At 38.5% G+C, this 6,117-nt stretch overlaps 1 protein-coding gene across 1 annotated transcript in view; it reads right to left on the reverse strand.

Moving 5' to 3' along the window:
• LOC120553051 (E3 ubiquitin-protein ligase TRIM21-like) overlaps positions 1-991 on the reverse strand; it is a 9,439-nt gene extending 8,448 nt beyond the window's left edge. The window contains exons 1-2 of the mRNA XM_039791113.1: positions 910-991; positions 191-366 (exon numbers count right to left, since the gene is read on the reverse strand). The gene's annotated coding sequence lies outside the window, so the exon portion shown is untranslated. The remainder of the gene's footprint in view (positions 1-190; positions 367-909) is intronic.
• Positions 992-6,117: the final 5,126 nt, after the last annotated feature.

The raw sequence follows: 6,117 nt of genomic DNA on the forward strand, positions 1-6,117 counted from the left end.
TAATTATTATTATTATTATGTTTGTATTTACAATTCAATTTGCAAATATTCAGTCATCACAGTCCGTAAACATAAAACTCTACATAAATAAGTGCAAATAACAATCTGAAAATAAGTATGAAAGTAGTAATTTAAACAGAAATAAATAAAAAAAGATACATAAGTAAATCTCCTTTGAGGCTTTTCTCACCTGGATCAGTGACAGGTCAGGACGTCATCACTCGCGAAGTCATGGCAACCAACTGAACCGTAGAGTTTGTGCTCAGGCAGAGTGACCAAAACAAATGGCGTGGCAGTTTTCCCATGAAAACCCCACGGATGTAGCGGTGAAAACGGCGCTCCCGCGGGTCCCGTGGACTATGACAGCTACAGGATATTGGAAAACGGCGTTAGGGACACAGAATATGAAGAATGTATTGTTTTATCATCAGCCCCCGAGGTGAGACAACAACAAGCTAACGTTAGCGAACTTTTACACTTTTACGTGGCCGCTCTGCCTTTTGACTTCACTTCCTGCTTCAGGAAACGTGTTCACGCGACACTGTGTTCACATAGACTGTATATTAACAGTCTGTGTGTGTGTTCACAAACTCTGTGTGTGTTCACAAACGTTTTCCAGGTTAGTGGGGGATGCTTACCGCTCAAAACCAAGCAAACTAATAATAAAAATATATATAAAAAATAAATAAAAATAGCTACACCCTGAATCCACATAACGTTAGGTAACAGCATCTCGCATCTCAACCATGGATGTATTAAAAGAGATCTCAACACACTAAGCAAAAGGGTGCAAACGGAACTTCCGGTCAGATCAGACCAGTTTGACAGTCGCCAGCTGGACAAACACCGAGTTGAATTTAGTTTTAAAGTTCAGAAATGACCCAGCTGGACTAGAGCCTCGATGCTTACCCAGAGTCAGATGTGATGTGGTGTAGAAAGGCCGAGCATCGTCCTCCTGTATCTCTGCAGCAGTGGAGCTCTCTGTTACAGAAGCAACATTTGCAAGTCAAAAAGAAAAGGGGAGGGGTCGCGGAGAAGGGTTTGCTGTAGTTCCAAACAGCTGCCAGTAGATGGCGACAAAGAGTCACATTTTAAGCATTAGCAGAAGAATCAGAATCAGTTTTATTGGCCAAGTAGCCTATACTTACACAAGGAATTTGACTTCGATAGGTTTTAACTCTCTAAACCAGAGATCTTCAGCAGGGGGTCCGGGACCCCTAGGGGGTCCTCAGAGTCACTGCAGGGGGGGCCTCCAAATTATTAATTTTTGTTTTGTTTTTTCAAAACAAAAATGTAATTGGATTCTTTACATGAATTGGATTATTTACATGAATCCACATTTATGTTGAGAATTAAAATATTTATAAAATCATGCCAACAATTATTTTGATAGCTTAGTATTCTGTGCACTGAAAAGGTATGTATAAAGGCTTTAGCACGCCCTACACGTCATTGTAGGCCCAGTTTAATATGCAACTTCATTTTATACAATATATGTAGTAGGGGGGTCCCTGCTCCATCAGTTAAGGGGTCCTTGGCTTAAAAAACGTTGAAGACCCCTGCTCTATACATTCAACAAATAGACATGTACTAGTAAACATTCAGCATACAAATCATAATATAGACACATACTGTACAATAGAGACAGCAATATACATATAGGCACATATCAACATAATATACAAATAAGACGTAATATCAAGACAAGTACACATGGAGTGGGATGTAAAGTGCAAAAAGTAATAGTGCAAAGTAGTGTGCAATATGCATATTGGAATGATGAGTATGTAATGTGTAGAGAAGTGGGTGAGTGCCCCCCTGTTCAGTAGAGTGATGGCAGTGGGGAAAAAGCTGTACTTATGTCTGGTTGTTTTTTTATGTTTTTTATTGTTATGCTTCTGAAAGCTCCTTTTCTAACTTATCTTTTTTTTGTTCTTTGGTGAAATAATACATTTTATTCATAACGCACTTTAGATTTAACTCTCACAGTGCTAAAGGGTAAAAGCATCAATATAAAAGACAGATAAAAGCATATAAAGAGGAGTCTAAAAGCAGCAACCAGCGAGGTTAATTAAAAGTTATAGGTCTTAGCTAAAAATAAATGTTTTTAAAGTCCTTTATTTAAAATCTCTCAGTAGTCTGAGGTGCCCTCAGATGATCAGGGCTCAGATTGATTTGTCTGTTTGTGTTTTTACAATATACCGTTGATTGAGATAAATAAAATAAAAAAATCAAGTCAAATATTTCACTGATTGTACCTTTCAATGACCATGCCTGTTGCTGCTGTTGTTTTATTACTTAAGCTTTATTAGATGTAATGTTTTTATGTGAACAATGAAAAGATCATTGCGACCATTTTCAGTGACGAGAGTTAACCCTCGTGTTGTCTTCCAATCCACTGTGCAACTTTTTGTTTTTCTGGGTCCCGTTTTGTCCCGACATTTTTGTCACTTTTTTCCAATGTTCTGTTGTTGTTTTTTTCGTGTTTTTTTATGTTTTTGAAGCTTTTTCTGACATTTTTGTGACTTTAAAAAAAATATTCTGTTATAGTTTTTTTTCTCCAAATGCTATGAAATTGAATAAAACACCCAAATTCAATCAAAGTAGTGAACTGATCATATATTTTACTTGTGAAGAGCGTTGTAGGAAACAATCCACGTTACGTTTTTTTTTTTGACATTTTCATTAAAAAACAAAAACAAATTTCTGATGTAGAAACTTTTGAAAATGGGTCAAATTTGACCCAAGGACAACAGGAGAGTTAAAGGGATACGCCACTGTTTGTTGAATAGTTCTTATCATGGTCTCCCCTGGCTGTAGATAGGTGGGCCAACGCATTTTTTGTCTCAGTGCAAGTAATTAGGTTGTTTTTTTTGTCTTTTGTTGGCTCACTTTTACTCACAACATGCTAAACGGCAACATAGGATTCCATTCACTACGCTAAGCTAACTAGCGGCGGCGCTGCCAGTGTTGCACCGGACTAAAACGATGCATGCACAAAAAATGCGTTGGCCCACCTATCTACAGATAGAGGAGACCCCACCTATCTACAGCTAGAGGAGACCCACCTATCTACAGCTAGAGGAGACCCCACCTATCTACAGCTAGGGGAGACCCCACCTATCTACAGCTAGAGGAGACCCCACCTATCTACAGCTAGAGGAGACCTCACCTATCTACAGCTAGGGGAGACCCACCTATCTACAGCTAGGGGAGACCCCACCTATCTACAGCTAGAGGAGACCCCACCTATCTACAGCTAGGGAACCGACCCCCCCTATCTACAGCTAGAGGAGACCTCACCTATCTACAGCTAGGGGAGACCCCACCTATCTACAGCTAGAGGAGACCTCACCTATCTACAGCTAGAGGAGACCCCACCTATCTACAGCTAGGAGGAGACCCCACCTATCTACAGCTAGAGGAGACCTCACCTATCTACAGCTAGGGAGACCCCACCTATCTACAGCTAGAGGAGACCCCACCTATCTACAGCTAGAGGGGACCCACACCTATCTACAGCTAGGGAGACCCCACCTATCTACAGCTAGAGGAGACCCCACCTATCTACAGCTAGAGGAGACCTCACCTATCTACAGCTAGAGGAGACCCCACCTATCTACAGCTAGGAGACCCCACCTATCTACAGCTAGAGGAGACCCCACCTATCTACAGCTAGAGGAGACCCCACCTATCTACAGCTAGAGGAGACCTCACCTATCTACAGCTAGAGGAGACCCCACCTATCTACAGCTAGGGGAGACCTCACCTATCTACAGCTAGGGGAGACCCCACCTATCTACAGCTAGAAAGGGACCGTGATAAGCCCTATTTCAACAAACGGTGGCGTATCCCTTTAAGAGTACATTCACAGTCTGTGATTTGGTTAAAATGATCATAGTGTCATGATTAACAATTTATTAAAGTTGAGGGAAAACCCAAAATTGTTAAAATGCTAGAGTACATTTACAGTTGTTTACCGTTTATTTTCTCTATATTTTTAGTGACCTTCCAACGAATTTATTAAGTTGAGGAACAACCGTTTGTTTTCAAAATTGTTAAAATGCTAAAAGTCAGTTGTTTACCTTTTGTTTTCTTTTTTTTTTTTTTCCTTTTCCTCCAAAGTTTTTTTTTTAAGAAAAAAAACCCTGTGTGTTTTTTTTTTTTTATTTTTGTGAAAGACAAGATGAACTTGACATTAGATGTATGTTCACAAATAGGGCTGCGCAATTAATCGCAATTTCATCGAAATCGCAATATGGACTAGTGCAATATCCAAATCTCACGGCGGCGCAATATTTGTTAAAGGCAAAAAATATGTCTCAAACCAATTGTGGTGCTGCAGAGATGTCCCAGCCAAGAAATTGTATCCTACAGAATAAAGAAAAAATCTTCTTTTGGTACAGATCCTCGCAAAAAATCACCAAAATTGATCATTTCCTCCAATATCGTGCATCATATCGCAATCGCAATATCATGTCAAAATAATCGCAATTAGATATTTTCCTCACATCATGCAGCCCTACTCACAAAAACATACGATGAGCCTTGTTATAAACCAAACTATCAATTAGCCACAACAAATGTGAACATGTGCTGCTTTCCTTTTGAATAATTTGAATAATGTGAATGTATCAGTAATAATGTCGAAGTTTGAACTGTTGGTCGGACAAAACACACATTGTGAAGGTGTCACTTTGACCTCTGGGTTATCGTGACCCATTTTTATTCTACTTTAACTACACTTTAACTATTTTTACTTACAGACTTTTACTTAAGGAACATTTTCAATGCAGGACTTTCACTGTAATGGAGTAGTTTCACAGTGTAAAGGTTAAGTATTTTGCAGCGGCAACGCAGCTTTTCTCCGCTTTTCTCTTTTCCCAAGACAATTGTGATTGGTTTAAAGAAATGGCAATAAACCAGAGCACGTTATCTTCCTGTGGGGACAATAGGACTTCCTCCTGTATGCTAAATGACAGACATGATGTAATTATATAGCTTTGGATGGTGTGAAACAGACAGATGTAGATTAGGTCTAATCAGTATTGATACAGTCCTTTCGCCTCAGCTGCAGTGTACACTGAATACTAGATTATATTAGATTATATTCAACTTTATTGTCATTGTGCAGAGTACAAGTAAAAAGACAACAAAATGCAGTTTGCGTCCAACCAGAAGTGCAAAAAGAGCAGAAAAGTGCAATGTGATATACAAGTATAGACAGGACAAGAAATCTAGTGCAGTGTAGACAGTAGTGTTTTTATAATAGTAGTAAAAAATAATAATATAAATAAATGTGTATTATTATAAGAAAAACAGAATAAAATATGGATATTTAGAACCATGTAGACAGATATGTACAATAAATCTAAACTAAAAGTACATTGTTATCAAAACCTCAGCATTGTTTTAACTTTTTTTAAACTCAGGTAAGAGGAAAAATGTTTTTATTTTAGGGTGAACTGTCCCTTTAAGCCTCTTCACAGCCATTTGAACAGTAAGGTGAAATATGATGCGTCGTTCAGCTAAACGAATGCTTTAAAGGTCAAATGTTTTCATCAGACGAGAGAGATTTCCAGCGATTAGTCAACTAATCGATTGCTAGAAAACTAATCGCCAGCTATTTGGATAATCGATTAATCGTCAGAGTCTTTTTAAATGCAGAAATGGAGAAAAATGCAGCTTTCAGCCTCTAAAATATATGGATATTTTCTGCTCTTTTCTGTTTTAAATCATATTATTAACCTGAATATTTCGGGGTTTTGACTGACGAAAACTAGACATTAAAAGATGTCATCTTGGACTTTGAGAAACTGGGAAAGTCTATTTTCTGACATTTTTTGGCCCAAATGATGAATCGGAAAAAATAATCTGCGATGAATTGCAAATGAAAGTAATTGCTAGTTGCAGCCCTACTTTGGTAGTAGGCCTAAATGAGGAGATAGGGAACGATAGGAGGATGCAAAGAAAGAAAGGAGCGTGTAAGGAGTGTAGGAGCCACATACTGTATGTTGTTTATGGTCTCATTTATATTATTGATTGATTATTATATTGTGCACTTCTATTGTAGGCTAGGTGGTGGGCGTGTTCATCGCGGTTTGAGCGGAAGTGATA

Source organism: Perca fluviatilis, chromosome 23, assembly GCF_010015445.1.
Source record: "Perca fluviatilis chromosome 23, GENO_Pfluv_1.0, whole genome shotgun sequence".
In the NCBI taxonomy this organism is placed as follows: Eukaryota; Metazoa; Chordata; class Actinopteri; order Perciformes; family Percidae; genus Perca; species Perca fluviatilis.